This window comes from Uloborus diversus, chromosome 3, assembly GCF_026930045.1.
Source record: "Uloborus diversus isolate 005 chromosome 3, Udiv.v.3.1, whole genome shotgun sequence".
In the NCBI taxonomy this organism is placed as follows: Eukaryota; Metazoa; Arthropoda; class Arachnida; order Araneae; family Uloboridae; genus Uloborus; species Uloborus diversus.
Window position 1 is genome coordinate 33,292,856 of NC_072733.1, and position 24,944 is coordinate 33,317,799.

Below are 24,944 nucleotides of genomic sequence, written 5' to 3' on the forward strand. Positions count from 1 at the left end.
ATAATTTGCGCTAGAGTCATATTAACCGTAGGAAAAGTTATGTGGTACTTTGATTTACTAGAATGTACTTCAGTATTATTTCGCATTCGAGAAACTAAAAGTATTATCATCCTATCTATTTTTCCCTCCCCGTGCACCCCCCCCCCCCTTTTTTTTTTTTCTTTCGGCTTTTCAGAATTTGGAACTGTTGTCTTTAAAACGCATAATCTTTAAAGGAACGTTTCGCAAGAACGTGATTGCAGGACTAATAGTTAAGAAAAAGAAAACCAAACGTGGTGCTAAAACCATGAAAGAAAATTATTTAACTCCATCTTATGTTTCAAGCTCCTGGAATCTGAAAGACACTAATGTTTAGCTTGTTTCTAAAAAAACATCTTACACAATCAAAATAACTAAATTAAGCACTTTTTTTTACTAAAAACTTTATCTTTTCTTTTCATCTATTTCCATAAATCCGTGCTCGATTTTTCAACCCCGCGCTCGCCAGAGAGTTGCGTCTTTAATCGCAAGTTATCCCGTCATGCTTTTAAATATAAAATGGAAGAAATACTAGTGGCGTGAGTGAACAAAATTTCAAGTGTGAAAGCGAAACCGAAGTTGTTTTAGAGTGGGGTGAACTAAAATGGGAAAGAAAAAGGCAAAAAAGAGAAATACGTCTTAGGACAAAAGGGAATGTCAAAGAGGAAACGGAGAAAATCAGAGAAACTGAAGAGTGAGTTCAGTTTCACATTACCTATCTTACTGTCTGCGTTTTCTCGTTCTACTAACAAATAAAAAGTGCGGAGAGTTCACATTCAACGTACTTGAATGAATTTATGGGCGTGAGTATTTACCGTTTTATAGTTAATACTCAACCCAACATGACGGCTATGCAGTAAATTCTCTATGTAGTAAATGAATAAATTTTTGGATTTTAGTATTAATCTCCGGGTGAAACAACAAATAACTAAGAGCACAGCCTCCGATGTATTTATTATAATTATTTATCGATCTATTAGTTTGTACTTTGCTATTTTACCCTTTTGTATTTTGTTGTGAAATAGATTAAATAAAAAAGCTATATTTAGTCATTAAGGTCAACACACCAGTAGTGGCCAGTGCTTCAGTGTAGTGTCCACTTGAAGGTTTATATTTCAGGTTTCTCAATGGATTCAGAAGTGCATCAAACGTGCAGGAGGTTTACGTTTGAATCCATTGGGAAACCTTGATTCCTTATATTTTCAAATATAAACCTTGAAGTAGCCACTACTGAAGCACTACTAAGCACTGGCGACTACTGGTGCGTTTACATTAGTACATAATTAATGTGTTGATGTTCATTTTTACTGCAACTATAATACCAGTTACTCTCTTAGTCCATCACAGAAATAGAATAAAAGGAGCATTCATGGGATATGGAAGACAGATACGCCATCCTCAGATGTATCATACAAATCAGTTCATTTACGTTATTTAGTAGCATAATTTTCGTGTGATAATTTACCCAAGGACTTAAGTATGTGGTCACTGGAAAAAAACTTTCTACTTGCTCGTTTCAAAATCGAGATTTATGTCTTTAAGTAAATTGTCAGTCGTTTTCAGTCCACTATCTTGCTGACATTTTACCACACACTAATAGGTGCTGCTTTAGACTTTCTGTCAATAGGGGAGGGTGGGGCTAAGTTCCGCGGATAAGTTGTTCCCTTTGAAATAGCTAAATGAAGAAAAAAGATAAATGCATTTTGTAAATATCTGGTAAAATGGAATGTTGCAGCGCATCGATGGCAGTCATATTAGCCAGGCATGTGGCTTCCGGTATATTAAAAGCTGAGCACGTGCATCACTGATCTACTTTTGAAAATATTTTCGTTTTTGAACTTTTTGGTCTTTTTCACGAAATTTAAATGATAGATTCAGTTCTTTGGGGTTTTTATGCAAATATCTATTTTGCATTCTAAAATATTGCGCTGAAACGATTTGTGTTTCGTTATCAAACCTAAAATTTAATTTTTCAAGGGCTTGTGCTTGTGGGGCTAGTTGTTCCTCCTTTGTGGAGCAAGTTGTTCCGAGGAACAATTAACCCCAAGAAATTCCTTGCCGCTATTTATCTATAGCAGCAGTGCAGTAAATAAAAACACATATAAAGAAATATTAAATGTATATATTCGTTACTGTAAAATATAGAAATCGGGGAATGTCGACTCTCATCGGTGATTCATCGAAAATATTTGATTGTTTTACTTATAGACAGATAGAAAAAATTTGAAAATTGATATGAAATTTTTGAAGATCAAAATGCGAATCATAATATCTTTCGTACTTTCATATGATAATATGAAATTTGCAAAATGTGTTGTACCAAAGCCTGATGAGTTATAACCAAAGATGGTTTTTTGTTATGGTGGCAGACTGAACTAGTTATCGTAGCTTATTAGCTACAGAAGCTGTTAAATATTTTATTTCATTTTACTACATTATTCTATTCCTAGTATATTTTACTATGTTAATATATTATAATATTACTAAACTTATTAACTGTGCCTTAATATATGTATTTATACTAAAAGTGTAATAATTGAAACTTTAAGTACAAATTATCAATGCTAAAATGTAAAAGAGGTTTTTTTTAAGTTTAGAAAATACATTTGATTACTCGGACGATATTGATTATTAATCTTTAAATAAACACTTGTTTTTAATCAACAATTTTTTTTTATCACAAATTAGACCTTTAACAAATACTTGTCTTGAAACAATGTTCATCTCGAAATCATCATCGTTTAACATCATCGTGTTGATATCGGAACAACTTACCCCATCCGCTGAACAACTAGCCCCAAGAAGGGGCAGGTTGTTTCTTCTCGACTTTTGGTACTATAAAATTAATTATAAAAAAAAATCGTACGAAACACTACACAAAAAACGGTTGTTACATCATAGGGGCATATATTACTCTATTTTAATCTCAGAATAATAATTCTAGAACTACGTTTTCACAACAACTTTTGAGCTTGTATAAAAAACGGAACTGCTAACTCCGCTCTCCCCTACTAGCGAAGTTCCAGCATTCTTAAGACCACCTTAGCAGCGGCAGTTTTTCGATGTTCGGGTGGTTTGTAAAGTAGTACTAACCCAATTCTGGAATGTTCAACTTGTTGTCATTTTCCAAAATAAACATGTATCGTTTGAAGCGTTAAATTATTCCTTGATCGCCTTCCTTGTTCTGACACAAAGTAAACAATCACTGAGAATGTCCTTCTGTCGAAACGAAAAACTTCCCAAAATAACAATGTATGTTTAATCAATAACTCAGATCTGTCAGTCAACTATTCAACATAGATGAAGCGACTGAAACAAGAGTAACGGCTGTTTCAGGAAAGGTTTCACCTAATAAAATGTAAAATAAGACTGTTTTAACTTGATCTGTCATTCAAAACTGCAAACGATGGCTTCTTTGACTGAAAAAAATATTCAATTTTCTTCTAACTTCCCATATTTTTGTTTTCATTAAGCATCGTTCAGTTTAGCATTTTAGAAATGCTTCACATTAGTGCTCATACTTGCACGCCATCTTTTTTCTCATTCTAAAAATCGTCATCAATTTCCTTTCAATGCTATAACATAGTGCGTCTTGTATTCTTTTCTGAGACATTCCTAGCAAATCTCTCCATCAGCTTCTACTTTCAGGAGCTCACAAATTCTCCCCAACTAACAAGAAGTTCTTTCTTACTTCCGTTCACCCCTTGACCTTCTCACACTCATAAATCCTTCACTCATGTCTATGTTTGCTTTGCCGTCTTATCCTTTTCCTTTACAACGCTCCCTGCATTTTTTTCTTCTCGTAAGAAAGGGAATAGCCAGTTCATACAAAAATGTTGGTCACAAAATGTCACTCGGATACTTAGCTTTTCAATGAGAAACTATTGATTGAAAGCTACATACACTGGAAATTCAATTAAAAATGGGTTTAAATCTCTAGCAGAACATAAAACAAAATTATGTTACTTCAAATATTCTGCAACAACATTTGCTTTTTTTTTTAATTTTAGAAAATACAATTAAGGTAAACACACCAGTAGCGGCCAGTGCTTCAGTAGTGGCCACTTCAAAGTTACTTATATGTTTTGAAGAAAGAAATGAACAATAATAATGTGATTAATATATTGGTACTTAATACAACTATCATATTGAATCAATTTTATTCATCAGGTATTTGAATTTAAAGTGAGTTGTGTAAATTCTTCGGATGAGAGAATATCAGATGGCCCCTACTGAAATTTTCAGATTTCGGATTGGTCACTAATGAATCAAATTTGAGGTTTGGGGGAAAATGGATAAAAATTGAACAATTTAAAACTTTGCCATTTTTAGATAATGGGACAATTAATGAAGAGTTAGGCTATAATACTCTCATTGAGTTTCAGGAGAGGTAGTTAATATTATAGATCCACAGTTTAAAAATATACTTCATTGTGGCTACTACTAGTGCGTTTCAAACCTTGAAGTGGCCACTACTGAAGCACTGGCCTCTACTGGTGTGTTTACCTTAGATTATGATGGAAGCATTTTCACCTGCTTGCACCTATATATTTATGCAGGGACGTAACTAGGTCATTTTCGAGCAGGGGCAAGACCTCGTTTTGGCGCCCCCCCCCTACATAAAAAATAAATATCAAAAAATTATTATTTTAAAAATATAAATTAGGCAGTGATAAGGAGGCCGCGTGTGTTGATAAGCCTATAAATGTGACTTTTACGTAGTTATAAGTTTTTATACAGTTTTATCACTGGATTGCATTTTTTAAAATTTCGATAGTGGGTAAAAATAGTTAAATATTTTATTTATTATTTGACATACGAATTTTTTCAACTGAAACTATTTTGTATTTTCACAAGGGAGTAATTAACAACTTGTACTCATACCAACCCCTCATACCAACCCCTGTGACTCATACCAACCCCTGAAGATTGCTTCGCAACCTTATTTGATTCACGAAGATTTTAATCGTCTGTGAGAAAGAATCAGATTGAAAAACACGTTACGAGTTCCGTTTCGAACAAAGTGAAAATTCCCCTCTCCCTCCCACAGAAAATAGAGTTTAAGTGAAGAGCTATTTTTTTGAAGGGATGTGAGAAATCTTTCATCCCTTTAAAAACAATTTATGTGAAATTTTAGCCTAAAAAATTAATTACAAAGAAAAAAACTAATTAGAAATTTAAAGTAAATAACCCCAGATTCAAATCCTTGGGGATCGAAGTAATTTTGTACAAAATTTTAAGGCTGTAGGTGCTCTGAGGTCTCCTGGACGCAGGCCCGCCACAGGCATCTTTTCACAATTTCTTTGACGTTACTTTTTTTTAAATGTATCTCGATGCGAATTTAAAATTACCACTTCAAATGAAAACAATAAAACAGAAATGCGTTCAACTATTTATTTTTAAGTATTTATATTATACTACTATGAAAACATTTGTAAGAAAAATAACAGTATTCAACAATGTGTCGCAATAACGTGTGAAATAATTTTAACTCCGATGAAAAATTTAGTGGGCTACGTGTTTTTGTTTCTCACGTGAAATCAATTGAATATTGCTTCTACTTAGTATATAGACTATACAACATACAATAGCTCGAATCGAACAGATTTTCTTATTTGAACATTACCTTGAAAATTTTTCATGCAACACATTTTAAATTGCCGTATAATCTGTATAGTTAAATATTAATTATTAAAAGAGCTATTTTTTTTCATAAAGAACGCACATTCCTCACCTCTGGTATTTAGCATACGTATGAAAAACATTTTTTAGAAAAACAGATACCTAATGTGCTTGATATCAAAACTCTTTCTATTAACCTTTTTTAAAAAACACAAATCTTAAACATATTAACATTACATGTTTTCAGTGAGTTTCTTTTCAGCTTATTTCCATTTACAGTACAACCTTATTTATTTAGACTAACTTGGACCAAAGACTATTTGAATAAACGAAAATCCGGATAGTACGGATAATAAGCAGTAATTAATTCGCAAATAAGAAGACTTATCTTTTATTAGCAGCGAAAAACGATCTTTTGCAGAAAAATTACATAGGATTGTTACTCGCAAATACTTAGTCATTAATAGTTCAGCTGCAGTGGTGTCAGGTCAGACTCAGACTGACACTCCAAATACGTCACGTAGTTCATTAGATGACTATAATTTATTGCACGACCTATATACATGTTATAGCAGTTGTGTATTTAATCAAAATAAGTGAATATTTGACACATTTATAATTTCGTTCTTACTATCATTAATTTAGAATTATCAGTTTATAGTGAATATATTTTTTAACTCTACGAATTTGATCCGGAGAAGCCGGAGATCTGGATAAACGAGAGCCAGATAAATGAGTTTCTACTGTAAATATGAATATGCATCAAAAGTACCAAAGCAAAATTTGAGAGGTGTAAAAAATTGTTGATTTCTAACATATTAATTGAAGTAGATGATTTAAGCATATTTAAAATATTGTGTGGGAGGCAAAAATGTGTCGAAACTAAATATAAACTTTCTCATTTCAGCTGAATTTATCTCTAAAAACCTTAGTATTTTCTAAAGAAAAATGGGCAGCCTCTCGCACTTTAAATTGAATCTCCATTATTATAGTGCGAGATTTTTCACCAAGAATGAGAAAAATTGTAAACTAAACTAGGTCAATGGAACAGTGCAACGATTTTCTCTTACGACCAGTGGGGTAGACAAGCTCTCGTCATTGTAAATGAGAGGAAGACATCATATTGGCAACTTTATGACGTTTAATTGTAGAAAAATGACATTTGAGCATTTCCGCTGTTTTGTACTTCCCATAGCTTTGTTCTTATATTCCTCCTCCGAGAGGCAGGTTCTTTAAATAAGATATAACAAGTACTAGTCACTCTTAAGAAAATACTTTCATGCTATTTACCGCGCCCTCCTCGCTCTATTTCGGTCTATTAATACCATTCTTTAACCACATTAAACCATGCAAGCTTTTTGCCTGCGCCCGCACGGAGAGTTTTTTTTTTCTTTTTTTTTTTTTTTGGACTTCTCTGATAATTTTTTCTTTTTTTTTTTGCAAAAATTAATCTGAGCATTAGCTTTGTCAGTTTAGCGCCCCTAAAATCTGGCGCCCGGGGCACAAGCCCCGTCTGCCCCCCTCTAGTTACGTCCCTATGTACCGTTTTTCGGAGTGGGTAGTCGTGGAGTTGGAATCGGACTGATTTTGGGGTAACGGAATAGAAGTTGGAGCCTTTAAAAGTCAAGTAGTCGGAGTTGGGCTTTTTCTCTTGCAATTTTGCAGCTCATTTCCAGTTTTGGTGTTGAAAATATGTTTTTAAGATTTTCTCTATTCATTGTAATGATTCAGCTGTTCTTACTTTCCCCTCCCCCCCCTTTTTATATTACTTTTAAAAGTGATCTTTTTACGATTCTGATTTAAATCATTTCAAAAAGTAACAGGAAAATGTGCAATATCAAAGTAATTGTAATTGAAAATTTGTATTATAATTATGAATTCAGAAAGCGTTTAAACTCATATTTTTGAAGAAAATTAACATAATTACTAAATAAACAGTTTAAGGTTAAACTTTTAAAAATTCAAATTAACTTCATGGACGAAACATTCTTACTTGGCAATTTTATAAGAAAACCTGTACTGCCGTGCTAAGCGCAGATGTGGTATCTGCACATTTTATCAAAATTGAGTTATTGTCACCAGGTGGTCGTTAGTAATTTAATTTACCTAAATCTCAAGTTTTGTAGCGATTTGTGAACGCGAAATATTAAAAAAAGCTTTAAGAAAAAAGTCGTAACTGCAAATTTTCTTAGTTTGCTAAGGCAATTTGAACGTAAGTGACAAATACTAAGCCTTTAAAGTGGTATCTGCGGAGTAACCCCTTTTTTCCTTAGTAATTTGTAGATACGATTTTTATACCTTAGTAAAGCAGCATAGTTAATAATGTAGCAGTTTATTGTAACACAGAATATTTAAATTAGTTTACCGTTGAATAGTTGCTACAGGTTGATAATAAAAACTAATACAACTTTGCATAATTGTTAAAGTAAATATTCAGCTTTTTCTATTTAAATGTTCATTTAAAATGCAAATTCTAAAAATGAAATGCATGTAAAATATTCATATCTAATTCTTTCATGCAAAAAACGCATTTCATTCTTCGTCCAGTAATATTTTTATTTAAGTATCGTCTGCTGTCAAAATTATCTTCATGCTCGGTAAAAATGAATCTAGAAAATAAAACATTATAAAAAAAAAACATTCTTTGAATATAAGGAACAGAAAATTGTTTTGGATTACAGTTTTAACTGTCCGGAGTTTTGAAAATGGTATCTTTCAGAAGGTAGATTCTGTTAGATTTGCAGTAACAAAATAAAGCGAAACAGCTAAGTCTAAAGAGAGCAGATGTTTTCAGTATTATTTAATGTTACATTGAGCACGTTTCACTAAGCTACTTTTGTCGTATCTGTGCAGATAACTCTAAAAATGCCTAGTAATTGTCAGTTACGGTGAAAATAGCTTAGTATATGAAAAGGTTTTGAAAAGAAAATTTGTCGTAACTACATTCATTAATTTTAAATTAAAATTTTTACAAAAATACTCTTTTACAGTTTTTAGATAAGTTATTTGCGAAACAACTACCGCAAGTTGAGCATTTAATTAAGTCATAAATCAAAGAAACGAGTTGTAAAACTTTAATCATCAATTTCTCATTTTGAGCTCTACTGCAAATACCACATCTGTGCTTAGCACGGCAGTGTAGCACTAATGGTGGGTTTTAATGTAATAAACTAAACATGTTTTAATTCCGTTTCTTGTAGTTAGAAAATATTTTTAAGCGTCCGCTATTAATTATAAACAGAGTTTCATGATTATTTTAATTTTTGTATCATTTTCAAGCAGCCAACATATTGCAATTCTGTTTTAAATGAATTCAAAAAACAAGCTCTGAGCAAATCAACAACATCTAAGAAAACAAAACCGTCATCGATTGCAGTGTTAAGCGTCCCTTAAAAACCTCTGAAACTCAATACAGTGCCCGTCGCTTATTAAAATCACATTCGTTCTGAGGACATTTGATTTTATAAAGCGGCTGATTTTATAAACCGGCATACCTTAAAAACAACATTAAAAAAAATAAAGGTTTTGAAGTTTAAGTACTCGAAAAACGTAATGAATTATGTTCATTTATGAGTATTTCAAATACAGTTGTCATTTTAACTAAATATGAGGAACATTCTCTTATACTTGCACTAGAGTCTTAAAATATTGACTCATTCTTGTTTTGTTGGCAGAATTGCAAAGCAAAGATTCAATATCGTTTGAGAGTTTACAAAATGTTTTGTAACGTTCAACATTACATTTTTCTCTTTGCTCTAGTTCATCGTATTTCAACAAGGATTTCTTCATCTTCTGAGACCGATTCCTTCACTTCTTGGTGCTTCTTTATCAATTTTTTACACATGAAGCCCAAAAGTTTGATTTTGTAAAACGGCGTAAGTGATTTTATTAAAGGATGATTTTAACTTGTTTTGGTATTGCAAGGATTCTGTTCTTTTAGATTTGATTTTAAAAAGCGGCTGATTTTATAATCCAGTGATTTTATTAGTGGCGGGCACTGTACTCGACATCAAAAAATAAAAATGCTAGCGACTCCATTTTCTTCATGAGGCATTCTTCTCTGCACAAAAATTTTAAATATGCACGATAGTCAAAGGCATTCTCTTTCTCTCTTACCCCAGACATTTTGTCTCATTCTGTCTCAAAATAAATAAAAAGTCCTACAAAGCAAGTAGGCTCTGAGCCCTTTCCAACCATAAGGGACATTATTCATTGCGTTTGCTAAATGAAATTCAATTAGAAAGCGCCCTATCCGTTAATGCTACCTCGACTGGTGGGTAGGCTCAGGTGGGATAACACGAGTTGTTACGCGCTTTCCTGGTTATTTTAAACTAGTAAAAATAAGAATTTCGTTTTAAACTAATACAGTTAAATAAATTCTGCATAAAAGGTTTTAAACAAGTTTAATTATATTTGAGGAAGATGGTGTAATTATATATGATGATTAGCAAGTGATGAAAATAATTCTTAACGAAAATAATTATTTTGAATGTTTCAGTTTATTTATAAAGCTGAATATAGTTATAAAGCTGAATTCAGTTTATTTATAAAACTATAGCTTTATTTATAAAGCTAAAGTTTATCATTGCTGGAATTAAACAGTAGCACTTTGGTAAATTGTTTTTCTTTGCATGAGTTCAAGTTTACTAATATTTTTGTGACATTTATTATTTTTGCAAGGTATGGTGTGATATGATTAACTTTTATTTAAAGGGTTAAAATGAATGGAGCAAAATGCATTGAAATATTACAAAAATAATGTTTAGGTTAAGATTTAAATTAAATAAAGTTCTGGCAGTAACTGGACTCAAACTAAGAATAAATTAGTAGTGACGTTTCAAAACTCGCTGTATCCATATTTTACTCAGTTAAACTTAAGCAATGTCCTTTAAAGTTTTTGACACTTCCTTTTAAAATATGCACCCATTCACTTCAAAACTGGATATAAGTATTAGAAAATATGTATTGAAAACTGATTGCTCCAAGACAAAACTGTCTATATAATATTCGGACGCTGAAACAAAACTCGTCGCATCCAAAGTTTTTAAAGTGGATGCAGCGAGTTTTGAAACGTCACCACTCAAATCTCAAAATTAATTTTATGATAGTTTCCGAGAAATTACCGCTTATGTTAGGAAATTAGTATATTTTATCGTTTAAGTGGAAATATTTTTGGAGTGTTCTTAAGTAACTGCTTGAAGAGCGTTATTTTATTCTGAGATTTAATAATGAAAACGAAGTTTTTGGCAAGGTTTATTTTAAAGTTAGTATAATTCTTGATGAAATGAAAGTTTGGCTTATTTAAAAATGCTAGTTGTTGAAAAAATATTTGGTACCATCTAAAATTTTACCTGTTTCAAATTCGCTGACAACTGCCCTTCGCTGTTCAAAACTGCCCTTCTGCTGATTGCTTAATCTGGATTAAATAAAAATGTTGCATAGCATATGAATGGAGAACTGAGTTCTTGAGAAATGGTCGTTATGCGCAAAAGTTCCACTCATTTTGTGGGGATAAAACTTTCAAGTAAGTACATAGCATTGTAATGACAGCAATTATCTGTTCAATCATTAACCAAATCTGATTCCTTATAGAAAGGCAAATCATACCATCCCGTTTTGAAATCTAACTTAAAATTGAGGTCCGCAGATCAGGTCCAAAATATGTTAACAGGAAAAAAAAAAGAAAAAAAAACCTGCTTCTTATATCTACACTCTATATGGAATTCCGCTTTAAAAAAGAATTCAGATTGTCTCTAAGTCGCTGTTTGATTATTTATGTGTCTGATCAAAGCAATTGTAAAGATATTTTTCCAAGACTGCTAATTTTTAAATCCGTGGTATTTTCAGGAAACATAAATTAATGACACTTGATTTTTTGGAATGCTAAAAAATAAAAATAACTATATTGTCGGCTGCTTTTTGTCTAACTTTGATGATGTTTCACAAATGCGTGGTTATTTATGGCAGATATAAATTTTAGTGCTTTCCCCCTCAGAAACTCACGCGGAGATGTTATCCACCCCTCCTCCCTCCTCCTGTTAAAGTCGCGGAAAATCAGGCGCCAACCTTGCCCGTGAGAAAGACACGCACACCCTCATACCACACTTTTGGTGAGTTACTAACGAGCGTTTTCTCTATTCCTTGGGGATTGTTTCACTCTAACCGTTCACGCCCTTTCTCTTGCCGAAACTCGTGGGTAAGAGAAGGTGGGGAGCAGCGTATGCTTTCTTCTTCTACAGGCAAATAAATGGAACAAAATAAATTGCTTTACATTTCTTAGATCATTGAGAATAATTTATGGAGTTGGAGAAATCTTTGACCTTGAGTTTTATGGGGGCGTAAGTTTTGATGTAGAATATTGTGCCTCAACTCGCAGCTGAAGGGATTGGAATCAGCTCATAGTCAGCTTATTGCTTGAATGTCTCCTAGATTGGAGTATAGCTACACTAGGGTGCTTCAAAAGAACTTTTTTCAGCTAGTGTCCAGAACACTGCCTTTTTTTTTTTTTTTTTTTTTTTTTTTTTTTTTATAAGGCTTACTAATAGTATTATGCTGTAAAAGTTTCAGCTTCTTACTCAAATTTTAAGATGGTGCACAATGACCCCTCAAACTAACATTAGCCGTAGCATAGAAAATTTCATAAATTTAGAAACATTTAATTTCCTCAGTTGTTTTTTTTTGTAAATAATTATTTTATTGCATGTGTATATGCACATTACTCGTGTATATTATAATATATAGCATTGTTTTTTCAGTTCTATGTATTTTTAACCCCCCCTCCCATACTTATGAAGTTTGGGGGAGGGGGTTGAGCACCTTTTTTCAGTTGAAATAGGAAGCTAAAACTCTTCCAGAATATTACTATCCATAAGTCTAAACATATTGAGGGATGTCCTGTTATCTAGGAAAAACTTTTTTTTACATGTATTTTTGAACCACCCTAAGCTACACCCTGATAAAAGATATTTTGAGCAATCAAGTTTTATTAAGGAGCCCCGGCCCAGAACTTCTTGAGATATCAACCCTGCAGTAGTTGAATCAACATGTTGAAGGTTTATTGCCACCAATTGCCCCCAATCGTGCTTTGCATTTCAATTTACTCACTTCAAGATATCGTGGGATAAATTAAGATTAGTCGATAAGTGTGACTGAATAGTTTTCAGTTCTTTTTCATGTGAAGAATGAATGGTGAACAAAATCAAAACCCAAATAGAGCTACAAAATGAACTGTAAACTAGTGTAATTAAGTGTAGGAACATGAAATGCAATTCTGAAGTTCTAATGAGAGTGGTTCTAAGCTAAAACTTTACGTAATGCAACAAATTAGGTTTCTGAAAAAGTGGAAAAAACTCAAAAACCGCATGCAGAGAAAAATGAAAAGAACTCCTCATATTTTCTTCTTCACTGCTAAACAGAATTTTTATAATATAAGTAAAAGTTTCTTTTTCCAGCTTTAATTTTAAGTTTTTAACAGTTGCAAACTTAGTATTATTTTATTAGATATGTGTGATTGATTTGGTTTTTTTACTAAATTTAAGCATTTTCAAACAATACGCTATCTTAATACACTAAAGGTTTAAAATATTTTTTTTACAAATCGATTTCTACATGTGATTACTAAAGTACAGAATTGAAAAAATTAAGTAATATTTATCGAAAGTTAAAATAAAAAATAAATTCTTTCTTTTGCAAAAAATATAATCCCAGTAAATTGCGTCAATGAATAAATTATATTTTATGTAGGTGCAGCTAACCACTTAATTGTCCAAACTGCCCGTTATAATCATAATAACATGCAGTGGACCGGTTCCTTATCATGTCTTTTCCAGTCTCTTTTACCCGAGGCCGAACAGAAAGCCTTGATAATGTTTTTTTAAAGTTCCATGCAGCTTCAGATTAATTAATCAGATCAGCTGCAGATATCCAGTTCGGTCGAGAAACTCTGAGATTTAAAAAAGGCACTGTAATTACTTAGAGCACATTCCCACATGGTGATCTCAAAATCTGAAAAGCATAACTTTTAGAACTAGCTTCTAGTAAAGATAACAGCTTATAGCAACATAAATATTAACTTCTCTAAGGCGATCCTTCGTTTTTGCAGTTACTTTTTAGCAGTAACAAAGTTTCTAATCTTGAACCTGTCTCTTGGTCAATAGCTTGTACCCGAAATACGAAAAGCACTTAATTGCTTCAAACTCTTTACCTAATCTTTTCAGTTAGCTTCGGGACATATACGCTCTAAGGACAATGTCAAATGACATTAAGGGAAAGATATACAGGTATTAATACCACGTATGCGTGCATCTCCCTCTGTATGACTAAGATTGTCCCACTAAATCCTCAAAATGGGACCCACATGTCTTACTAATCTTTGTTTTTTAGCTATTATTTGTTTCACATTGCTGATTAAAAGCCACTAAGTTAGCAATTGTTAAAAACTTAAAATTGAAGTTATACATATTTGTACTGCAGTTAATGAATTAAAGTACTCTTTTTTTTTTTTTTGCTCCTCAGGAAAAAAAACAATTGATGTTATATATATACAGGGTGACCAGTAATTACCGCGTTAAAAAGAAGTGTCAACTTCTCGAAAACTGTTTGGCATAGAGTAAGTCCGACGATCTTGTCCCGTCTGATAAATTGCCCCAGTAACTGTATTTCACGATTGTAACAACAGAGTGCGCCTGTGTCAACTTTTTCAAGGGGATTTGTGTACAAAGAAGCTACACGCATATACTAAAGTCATTTTCAGCGATTTTTCAAAGGTCATTACAGCTTTAGAGCAAAGTGACATTTTTTAACGCTTGATCTAAGATTTTACTTTTAAGAACTTTTGTTTAATTAACTAGCGTTCAAATATTATGTTCAGTTATCGGTTTATACACTAAAAGTATCATAAAGAGGGCTGTTACTATTAATTGCAGCCATATTGGCTTGCTGTTTGACCAAGAAGTGGTGGGCTATTAACCTTGCTAAAAAGGTAATATGCCCCACCTGAATGAAGACATGAATGACGTCGACTGTAGATTGGATAAAATGTATAGACTGCTTAGGATGATTGCATGAAACGTGCACAATGTATAATCAGAGATGTAATGGCTGTGGAAAGATTGAAAAGCAAAAGTTATTAAAAACCACAAGTACAGGGTTCATACTCAAAATTACAAATAAAAAATAAGGAGTTTTTAAGGAGTTTTGAAGGAGTTTTATTTCAATTTTTAAGGAGGTTGGTTTTTGTCTAAATGTCGTTATTTTTAAAATTCATACTTCGGAAAGAATGTGCAAACCTTTGTTCATCTTTTGCATTTAAGCAACACATTGCATGTATAAATATACTAAGGTAAGGTTGTTAAAGAAATTACAGTAAAACCCCTTCTAACAGACACCTCTCTTATGCTGACGATTTTTCATTTCTCTATTGCAAGGCAAACAACGTTATTAAACCCCTGTCCTGTGCACACCCCTCCATTACGGACAAAAAAAAAAAAAAAAAAAAAATATCCAGAGTAAGTATCTGCATTAGAGGGGTTTTACTGTTGATTTTAAAAAATCTTAAAGAAGGCCAATGTATCATTAGAACGTTACAAAGAGCAAAAATTAAAACAAATATCTCCAGTTTTTGTTTATTAAAATTCCTCCAACAGAACCTTCACAGCAACCTTTTATCAAAGAACTTTTATAAAAACATTACTAATATTAAACCTATCAAGTGTTAGGTACATAATTTTACACTATGCTATTTGATAATTAACAATCCCAAGTAAGTCAAAAGAAAAAATATAGATTATATTCTTTTTAAACTGACAAGAAACTATTAGACATCTAGCAAAAGCCAATAAAATGAGAGCAAGTGAAAAATTATTACATCATGCATATAATACGTTATGTATACAAAAGCTGCCAAACCAACATAACATATGAGAATCTAACACAATAAAACTCCAATAATAATAACTGAAATAACCTGTGAAGTTCCTAGGCTGCATTACTGGAACATTTTTGCACATCATTTTCCTTCTCTTCTATTTGTACATTTATTTCAGCAATATCAATTTTCTTCTCTTTAATGCTTCTTCTTAAATTATTGGATTTGATGAATAAATTTATATTTTTTTCTGCCTCAGCCTTTGCCGAAAGATCATCAGCTTCAATTTCATACTCGTTCACATCTTTTTCCAAACAAGCTCTTTTCTTCTGTAAGTATTCTATTTCCTCTTTTAATGAGATTCTCTTTCTTTTCAAATTGTCTGTTTCTTTCTCTATTTTTTGTTGCTCTAAGTATAGCATATATTTTGCACGTGCTGATGACACAGATACTCTCATTTCATTAGTGATTTTAACGTCAAAAATACTCCCAGCAATTCTGATCTTTTCACAAATTATTCGTTGAGAAATAAAAGAATTATCTTTTAAATTTTCCACTTCTATAGCTTTATTTACAGAGAAGCCTCTTTCAACTGATGCCTGTCCATGTGAAAATATCATAAGCATTTTGAAAATGTCCCATAGTTTGGAAAATTCTCCACACTTGAAGTACTGGTAAAAAAATGTGTCTACTGAATCAACTTTATAGTTGAAGTTTTCAAAATCAAACTTATTTTTTTTAACAATATCTTCCAAAAAGGAACTATACTCCTTTAAAATATCATCACCATCTTTCTCTAAAACTTGGTTTAATTTAGTAAGCCTTAACAAAACTTGCTTCATACATTTTTTTGATTTGGGAACATCACTTATCATAGTCTTTGGGTCAAAATTTTAAGACCAAGGATTTGTAGAATCAAAAATAAGGAGTTCATAAGGAGATTTTTGCAAAAGTCAGGAGTTTTAAGGGCCCTTATCTATTTTTCCTAAAAAGCAGGAGTTTATAAGGAGTTTTTAAGGAGCGTACGAACCCTGAAGTAATGTGCTTATTATGTAAAATATTTTAACCTATGTTTGCAGTTTAGAATTAAATTGATTTTGATTTTTCATTTAGTTGCGCACATTATAATTTGTATTTATTTCAACTCATTTAGTCAATTAATACACTTTCTTACTAATAGCAGAAAGTTTTGCAATGCTGGTCAAGTGGGGCATTTTACCTGGTGTAGTGGGGCGAATTGTCTGACTGTCAAGGTAATATGCCCCAAAGCTGCAGTTTTTTTTTTTTGCAATAAAAACTTTTATTCGTAGTTTTTAGCCACGATAAATTTTACACAGCATCTGGACCTACATTAAGAGAGGCGGGAGGTGTTATCTTTTAATTTTCGTTAACATTTTTTTTTTAAGTTTCTGCTTAGGTGGGGCTAGATCGCCGGACTTACTCTATCAAGTTCAAAAATGGCGGTAAGATTCAGTGCGTTGGCGGATTTTTTTGCACAGTCTCATTCAGTTGGCTTTTGTGTTTATTTTTTTCAATGAAAATGTGGAAATAAAGTGTTTTCGAGCGTATTTTCAATGTTTGAACGTATTATTTGAAGAACAGCCCAGTTGTGACTCAAAGAAAGTTTTCGATTGAGTTTAAGCTTAAGAACAAAATATCACTTCTGAACGATATTTTGAAATGTTGAGAAATCAGTTCATTCCAGTTATTCAAAGTGAACCGGATTTCGAAAGCGCGTGACTCATGTAGGACGGCGCACAGCCTCATTATACGAATGAAGTGTTTGATCTACTTGAAGAACATATTAATGAGCAAATTTTGGCTTTAAGGGACCCAAAATGAAAAAAATCTGAGCATTGATAGGGCACCCTATTCTCCGGACCTGAACCCCTGCGAATCATTTTTGTTGTGTTACATTAAAAACAATGTTTACGCTGGAAACACCAAAACCATCGAAGACCTGAAAACTACGATCCAGGCAGTTATTGAACGAATTGAAACTTCGACTCTTCAGCGAGTAATGCAGAGTTTCGCTGTTCGTTTCCGTCATATCATAGCTATACTGCCGTGTGCAGGTAAAGGGCAGTAACTGCAAATTTTTTATTTTTAATTTTTTTGCATTTTTGTCATCTATTGTACGTTATCTTTACTGTTACGCTTATTTGTTTTCCGCTGAAAAAAGGTACGAAAAAGACGTCTGATTCCAACATTTCCCTATTGTTAGTATTGAAATCTAAACGCGTTTCTTCAAATATCTCGAAAAACTCATTTCTGCAGATACTGCCGTTTACCTGCACACGGCAGTATAGATGGAAGGCGCATCGAACTTGTATTCACATCTGTTGTATATTGTTTTAGAATTTAAATGAAATCTTTCGAATCAGTACTTTTCAAGAAATTATTTTTTAACATCAGCGCGTTAATTGCTGGTCACACTGTATTTCTATTGTAGGTGATTAATTAAAGTACTCATTTCATTCTTTGCTCCTCGGGAAAAAGGGCAATTAATACTGCCGTCTGTGCAAAATATCAACACTTCAAAAGGTCCAAGAAACTTTCAATAGCAGTTCATTGACGTCTTTTAGGAAACCTTTTCCTCTGATTTTAAAAATGGCTAGTGCTGCGTAATTTCATTTATCAACTCAGAAGAGAGGATAAATAGTTTTGTGTGAATATTCAATTTACAAAATTTTTCAAAGTTAATTAAGTCACCACATCCTTTTCGAGCTTCCTTGCTCAGCTTCAGTGCCTTCTTTTACTTTTTGATACTTTAATGAAGCGTGTAGCAGCAAAAGTAGATATCTCCAATTCCGATTTTTTGAGCAAATGCGTTATGTCCACTGTTTTTTCATTGCAATACTTAGGTAGGTCAACAACCTGAGACAGTCAGAGTTTCAAAATGGTTTATATGAAAAAGGAAAAATTATGTCGAATCATGTCTTTTTGTATCGACAGATATATGAACATTTCCTAAAATCCTTGCTTAAATATGAACGCGTTAGGAGAAAATAATTGTAGATGAAATTTACAATCATCTCAACCGCTCAGCAGAATTTTCCTTACACCCCCTCCTCCCCGCTCCTTGTTCTATTATTATCTTCATTGTTTTTTCTGACAGGTGATTGATAAAATTACCTTGGCAACTCGTTCTTTCAATACAAGAATCTTTTAAAAGCCACGTTTTACTGAATTTTCATATAAACTCTATGAAATAATTTGCCGGCTGAATAAATTTTCTCCTGGTTTCTAAGATTTCAATTTTTGTCAATCTCTCGTTGTTTACTGTAGAAAAAATAACCTAAACAAGTTGCTTTGTTTAAAAAAAAAAAACTAAATTATCAACATATATTTATGCCATTGTTATTCGTTAGGATACTCTGCTAATAACTGCTAATTGGAAACGCAAAAAAATAAGGAAGCAAATGAATTTTTAGTTTTAAAATATTGCACACTGTAACGTAATTAACTTATTCAAGCAGCATTTGTACGAACAAAATCGTTGAAAATATTTTACAGTGGCGTTCCATAATTAATTAGTTCTATCCAAAACTCTACTTTCTGCAAAACAGACGATGAACGCTTCAATCAGCAATTAAAAGTGCGAAGAATACAATCTTCGAACTCAACTCATATTGCCTTTTTTTTCCACAGTAGAAATAAATGAACAGACCTCTGCAGAAAAGAGAAATAGTAGTTTCTTTAAATATGTAGATTGCGTGCACAACAAAGAACTCTTTTTGATTTGGGCAAAGAATTGCTTAATCAGTCATTCAAGAAATACAAGCTATCCATTAGATTTTTTCTCTTGAACATGCGAGAGATTGGGTACTTTTTCTTATATCCGATCATTTTCATGAATATTAAAGAGTCAAATAGCAAACTATTTTTTAAAACTCTTTCAAGATAAAACTTCTTTGATGATAAAGTGCATTTTAAACGGTTATTATCGATGAAAGTTTTTTTTACACGTAGCATGAAACATCTACTGTGTCTTATGTAGTTCATACACATCGTATGTAAAGATAAAGGACTTGAACAACACAATTACCTTTTTACAATTTCAGAAAAGTTGCTCTTCAGTTGCTATTGTTACTTGCACATTTTGCAAGAGAGAGAGAGAGAGATATCATTTAAGCAATAACTGTATTTTGTTGTTTCCTGTCCTCTTAATCAAGTGTTGTATAATAACAAAAAAAAATTGCCATATTTTCTTATTTTCGATCATTTTTCTGAGTATTGAACAAGCAAATAACAAACGATTTACAAGAACACTTTCAAGATAATATATCGATATTTTAATACATCGATAAACGTCTTTTTCCCACGTAACATGAGACAGGGGTGTCCACCTGGGGGGGGGGGGGGTCATGGCGCAGACTGCGCCATTGAAATTTTTATGAGAGGGGGTTTGAGGTGCATTTTACTCATTTTTGGGGAGGGGGTCTCCGCGATATTGAGGGGGTTCGCCCTTGCCTTTAGGAGGTGGGCACCCCTGCATGAGACATCGTCTGTGTCTTATGTAGTTTATACACGTAGTATCAAAGCATTAAGGACAAGAACAAGACCGTTTTAGTAATGAGAATAATTTCAGAAAAGCTTGCGTTCTGTTGATATTGTTACTCGTACATTTTGCAAGAGAGAGAGAGAAAGAGAGCGAGATACATTAATTTGAGCAATAACTGTATTTTGTTTTTTCCTATCCTTTTATAAAGAGGTATCTTAGATGAAACAATGTGTCATTTTCTTATTTTGGAACAAATCTGATATACCCCCCTCTTGGCGACTTTTTCCTGTTGGCGCCAAAAAAGCGTCGCCAAGAAAACTATGTATGACGTCATATGTCATACATCGTTCTTAGCGATGCTTTTTTAGCGCCAACAGGAAAAATTCAAATTATGTCATTAATTATTTAATGAAATTAATGCATTAATTTTTTTCCGTTGTTTCTCCGGGATACGAGCCCTCGGTCTCATAGTATGATCGTAATGAGACCTCGGCTCGCCGGCCCTGCCTCGGTCTCATTACGAAAGTACTATGAGACCTTTTAATATACATCACAGTCGGATATAAGTCACAGATCTCCTCCGTTCAGTATACAATGAAGTCACAGATTTTATGTGAAATTAACACCATTTTTGTGCTACAAAAATGCCAACCAGACCAAAATACAAACTACCAGAAACACACTAAAAACACAATAATTCAAAATATGTTCACTTACCTTTTTTACTTTTCTTTTACTTCCTCACGTGAGGCAGTGCACATATGTTCCGCTCTTAGGGAAATTATCCCATTTTTTATTATCATTACTTTACAAAAATATTTAAATTATGTTTGTTTTGACAAAAAAAATTCCAAAAAAAAACAACCTTATTTTACTTGTATTTTGTACTCCACCCAATTAATTTCGCAAATTATTTCCAAAAACTTTACAAACATATCCTCATTTTTGTATTCACAATTTTTTTTATATAAATAATAAGCTAAATAAAATTTAAAATCCCCTAATCTATTATATGTTGGTAGAGTACTTTTAACGTGTCTCCATGTGGATTCAATTGTGTTAGTGTGACATTTAGTTTCTGGATCTACAAAATTAAGTTTATGGTTGACTGTTAAATGCTCATACCCCTCCTCCCCCAATGTATCATATGCCCTCCAACAATCGGAGTGCACCGTCGTGCCTGGTAGTATCCACTGCTTAATTGCCAAAAATAGAGTTTCCCTACCCCTATCCCCAACAGCAACCAAAAAAGTTTTCCCCGAACCCCGTTCAACCCCCCCAAAAACCCATTGTCCCTCAACTGCATGTCCCCGATTATATTTTCTTTTCCCAAATTTAGATTCATCAACTTCAATAACTTTCCCAACCCCCCCCTATTTGTTCGGATTTTAATTCAATGTAATTTAATATTTCTTCATTAATATAATTTCGCCAATCGGCTATAGTTTGTGATGAAAAAAAATATTGACTTTCAATATCAGCAGTTTTGGTCCCAATTAAAATCTCATATGTTATCAAAAAAATCTCCTCTATTTTCAACTTGCTAGAACTAAACCATGACCCACTCCTGATCGTTGCTTCTTTTCCACAAACAACACCCCCAATAACCTTTCTACAAAAAAAAATTAACCCATCTGAACATTTTTTAGTTTTTTTAATTTTCATAACAGAATTACATCTAGAACATAACATTTCATTCTTAAGTAAACCAATTTCCCTTAAAAATTCTTAAAAAACCTCTTTATTTTCAATTAGTTTAAATATAAAAAATCTATTTAGGACTCCGGTACGTCCAAACGTTGGACGACCTGACGAAAAAGAAAAAGAAGATTCATTCAAAAATTTCAATTGATACTTTTGGACAACATCACAAACCGAACTCATAATTAAAATAGAAAATTCAACTAAATTAACATTAAAAAACAACAAGAAAAAGAATACTCTAAAAGCGGAACATATGAGCACCTACCTCCTACCACACAGACACGTGCAAAAAGACAGACTTCGAGAAACTACTTTCCAGCGTTCAAGTTGCAAAACCAGGGTTGCCAAGTTATCGCCTTATTGGCGACTTTCGTATCGAGCGAAAAATTAAAATCTCGCCAAGAGGGGGGCATATCAGAGGAGAGCCCTTATTTTCGATAATTTACCTGAATATTAAACAAACAAATTGCTAATTGTTTATAAAAGCTCTTTCACGAGAAAACTACTTTAATGATAAAGTGCATTTTAAATGGTTAATATCAGTTAAAGTCGATTTTCCACATAACATGCATGAAACATTGGCTATGTGTTATGTAGTATCACGCATCATTTGAGAGATAATTATCAAGAACGGAACTATTATCTTTTTACTAGTTGAACTCGCTAAGTAGAAAAGCCATTTTGCCACGAAAAAATATACTAATAAGCGGGATATTCCATTAGCCGGGATCAAAGTAACACATTACATTGCTTTGGTACATTGAAAACTTTATCTATTAAGCGGGATATTCTTTTAACCGATATCCTAGTTAGCGAGCTTCACTGCAATGAGAATTATTTCTGTAAAGTTGCAATTGTTACTCTCACACACACATTTTGCAAGAGATATCAGTTAGAACAATTATTGTATTTTGTTGTTTCCTGGCCTTTTCATTAGCGGTATCGAATAACAAAATAATGTACCATATTTTATTTTAAGAACATTACGTTCAAATGTAAAAGAAATGTATCTCCACAAAAAGAAAAAAAAGAAATGAAAACAAATTTCAGAGCAACAAATAAACAAACGTTTTTCTTAAACTTTTAAAGTATTAAAAACACTGCTAATTGAGCTTTCGTGTGATTATGACAACATAAAAAGTATTCAAAATGTTATGCGAAATTTAAACAAATGCAACAACAGTTTTTCATTATTATTAACAATCCATAAACAATATCAATACGATATTTTCTGCTTTGCTATCGCGTCAATTCACAAATATCCCTCCTAACTCCCTCAAAATATAATGTCACTTTTTTTCATGCCATGTAGCAATCCACAAATATTTATTAGTTCAGGTGCAACAAACGCATCAATTATATTTGTGAACCAAATCTTAAGAACCGACATGCGTGTACCTGACCGGATGAATCCCATCTCAACATGCATGTACAGTAAAAATGAAAAAAATATACAATACATTATTACACGCATACACCCGAGTGTTGTTGCAAGCTTTCCCAACATCAGTCAGTGTCAGTAAATCAATATTGTTTGCTTGTCTTGATAAATTCAAAAAAACTCACATTACACTTTTTTTTTAAATTATTTTTTATTTTATTTTATTTCATTTATTTATTTTTTTACATTTCCATTAAACCCATGCGCCTTAAAATGTGCCATTTTTGTACATTTTTTTTTTTTTTTTACTTTCCCGATTTAACTCGGTTACCGTAATATAATTTTGCGATGTTTTGAGAAAAAAAATCTATAAATCTATCTCAAGATGAAAACAATAAAATCTCAAAGATAAAAAAAATCCATTTATACATCCTTTAACTCAACAGTATTTGACCAACTTTTCTCCCACGCTTCCCATCTCTCTGTCTTCCTTTGACATTATGTTTACTCAGTATAAATTCTGAATCACGAATACAAATTAAATAAACATAATTTCACGCATTTATTTTAATTACTATCCAAACATAGCACGAATATACAAAAAATTTAAATTACATTCACTTTTTGCACATTTCTATCTATCCAAGCACGTTAAAATGCAAATGCACAAAATTCGTACCTTTCTATTTTTCTTATCAATATATAATATCAATTTATATCATATCAATTTCTGAAACTTTGCAAAAATCAATACCCTTCGCGAATGCTCAAAATTTTAAAAAATCACTTATATACCTTTTGTATGCACAATATCTGACCGAATTTCTTCCCATCTTTCTGTCTCACATTTAGATTATATTTTTTTTATTCCATATTTATTCTAAATCATGAATATAAATTGAATAAACATAATTTCAAGTATTCACTTCCTTTACCATTCAAACGTAGCACAAATATATTCAAAATTCAAATTACACTCAAACCTGTTTTTGGGCGGTAGATAGGGACCGCATGAAAAAAAAAAAAAGAAAATAACACAAAAAAAATCATTCAAAATTATACTAGTAATTACTCGTTTTAAAGATAGGTTGTCAATCGAGTCCCAATTTGTGTGAAATTTTCATAGACCACACAAAAAAAAAAAAGAAGAAAAAAAAAGAAAAAGAAAAAGAAAAAAAAAAGAAAAAAAACTGCATGAAAAAAGACCGCACAAAAACAGGTTTGGGTGTACATTCAGTTTTTGTGCTTTCCCATAAACCCATGTACGTCAAAATATACATTTTTTTTTTTTTTGTACATTTCTATTTATCTCATTTCATTCAGTTTCTATAATTTCTGTAAACACTTTAAATTTCGCGAACGTTCAAAATTATAAAAAAATCCAATTACATATCATCTATTTGCACAACATCTGACCGAATTTCCTCCCGCGCTTCCCATCTTTCTGTCACATTTTCCTCGGGACGAACAAACTAACCCTTCCAGAAGGGAAGCAAAAATCCCTCTTACCTGTTTATACGCTCCCGCGTTCTTTCAGAAGGATTCCGGGGAGAACAACTTCCTCAGCTGCCACTGAAGACCTCGCACTATCTCGTTTCGCTGCTGGAACAGCACTGAAGGAGAGGAATCGGGAACGAGTTTGGAGCAGTGTGTGTGATTCGATGCGCCCCCTTTCGTGAGGCACCCCCCTTTTCCGACCTTTTTCCGACGCGTGCCCCCACCCCATTATATTCCCCCTCCCCGCGATGTCTGGTTTGGATGTTGTTGTTGGCTTGGATACGAGAAGTATACTTCGGTCACATGATTGAGATGCTCTAAGCGGGGAGGAAACGAAATGAATTTGTTTTCGG

The 24,944-nt window shown here is 32.6% G+C and overlaps 1 protein-coding gene across 1 annotated transcript in view; it reads right to left on the reverse strand.

Moving 5' to 3' along the window:
- Positions 1-24,688, reverse strand: part of LOC129218063 (fibroblast growth factor receptor-like 1) — a 246,260-nt gene extending 221,572 nt beyond the window's left edge. The window contains exon 1 of the mRNA XM_054852251.1: positions 24,604-24,688. The gene's annotated coding sequence lies outside the window, so the exon portion shown is untranslated. The remainder of the gene's footprint in view (positions 1-24,603) is intronic.
- Between the last annotated feature and the right edge of the window lie 256 nt (positions 24,689-24,944).